Raw genomic sequence first — 2,097 nt, forward strand, 5'->3', positions numbered from 1 at the left:
GCTTCTCAGCACCCTGGATACATCTGGGAGAGGTTGTGGGGTAAATGTGCTAGCCTGGCCCTTTCACTTGGGGTAATGGAGTGTGGAGCTAAGCACAGAATCCTGTATCTGGGCCCAGAGTAGAAGAAAGAGACGTGGATTAGGAACTATATGGGGTTTAATCCAATACCTCTGCTTCGAGTTTATCTGTATGGTTGATGGGGGTGGGGGAGGGATAGGCAGTGTGAAATTAATTCACAATGAACATACTATCCAGTAAAACTGTTCATTCTCGGTGCTATTTATAGATATATAGGAGACTAACAAAGAATAGACTTTGGTTTATCCACATGGAAATAATTTTAAATACTGGTATTTATGAACACCACTTATCATTTATAGATAATTACCTTATGCACCATAACTTTAGACATTTCATTGCTCTGTGTCAGATTAATTCTTCGGAAGAATTTTATTATCGTACTAATTATTCATGCCAGCTCAGAACATCCAAAGATTATAAGAAACACCTATTTTAGGTAAGCAGCACACAACCAATTTAGTGCCCAACAATTTAGCAGAATGTCCCTTATTGTTCTTTCCCTATTTAAATTTAAGCTGACTAAAATCCACTGTGCTAGACTCGGCTAATTAGAATTATCTTATTGGCGTTAAAAAGAATTTATTGAGGAAAGGGAGCATAAGAATCTAAGTAATCAAGGAACTACCCTTGAATGCAATTTTGTTTTATGCTCTATACCTAATGGCATTTTTCAAAGCTCAAAGCTCTGGCCATATTACCTGCTAAATAGGAACTTATTAAGTGATTTGGTTATTTTACATAAATTCAACTAGATCTTGGCAACATCCATTGTTCTTTGGGTCCTAACTACTCTAAATATTTGAATTTTAATATGAGACTGATTATTAGACCATAAGTTCCTTGAAACCAAGCAGACTATCTATTCATTTTTGTACTCCTGCCTCTACCACAGCTCTTGGCACAGAAAAGATATTCTGTAGCTGTCTGCTGAACTGAATTGAACTCTTCTGTATTTATCCCCAATTCCAGATGGGCTCTTAGATGCTTTGTGATGTAATCCTTCACAGAAGATGTGTTTTCACTCTAGATTTTGCCTTTCCCTTTGAAATTCCTGATCAAAATATTTTCTCTCGGTTGGCTAATTTTTAGAAACTGAAGTAGGTGTAAATATGATCCTGTTGTGATGCCAAGATTTAGTTCCAACTTGAATGACTGATAATCATGTCCAAAATTTAGCATTCTTAGCTAGAAAATGATTTGAACATTTCAGAAAATGAAAATAGAAATAGATGAAAAATAAATCTACCTTACTCTGACTAAGCTAAACACTTCAGAATCAATGTTCAGTGTTATCCTAAATACGGAGGACAAAAGGGCTTTCCTAACACACGTGGGATCACTTCATCTGCCTTTTCTCTTTGAACAATAAAACAATCTGTCAGCCAAGGGCCCATGTGGTAAACACTTCACCCATTTACAAGGAACATGATTTTTTCCCATGAGGTTAACTATTTTAGGGTCAGTGCCCTAGGAGCAGTGTAGTATGTACTTGGGACTCCACTGTAAATGAGCTTCTCATCTACTGCTCTTTCCAGACCTCTCTGCCTGATGCAAAATGAGGCAATGGGGCCCCAAATCAAATGCCCCATCCTCTTTCACAGGGACAGGCTCCTTTCCCTCCTCCACTCAATACCATCTCCTCTATGTCCAACCCACAGACATACCCGGCCACACAGGCAACTCCTAGAACCAAGGTAAGACTTTCCCAGAGAACACTTATGAAGAAAATAGGTTGTGCTTTTTCTAGTAGATAGGAGCAGCTGTTTTCCTGTAAACTCTGTTTAATGATCTTAACTGTGGGAATTTTCTGTCTGCTGTGTAGCATTAATCTAATCTTTTTTTCAGATTAACACCAGACTTTTCCAATTATATTTGTTACCTAATAATGGTATTGGCATTTATGAAACACATTAGTTTTCAAAGCAATTTCATTTATATTATCTAACCCAGGATTTTTCAAACCAATTGAATCTCTAGGGTCCTTTCATTTAACTATAAATTTCCATTTTTTCCTT

Source organism: Pteropus vampyrus, unplaced genomic scaffold (assembly GCF_000151845.1).
Source record: "Pteropus vampyrus isolate Shadow unplaced genomic scaffold, Pvam_2.0 Scaffold260, whole genome shotgun sequence".
In the NCBI taxonomy this organism is placed as follows: domain Eukaryota; kingdom Metazoa; phylum Chordata; class Mammalia; order Chiroptera; family Pteropodidae; genus Pteropus; species Pteropus vampyrus.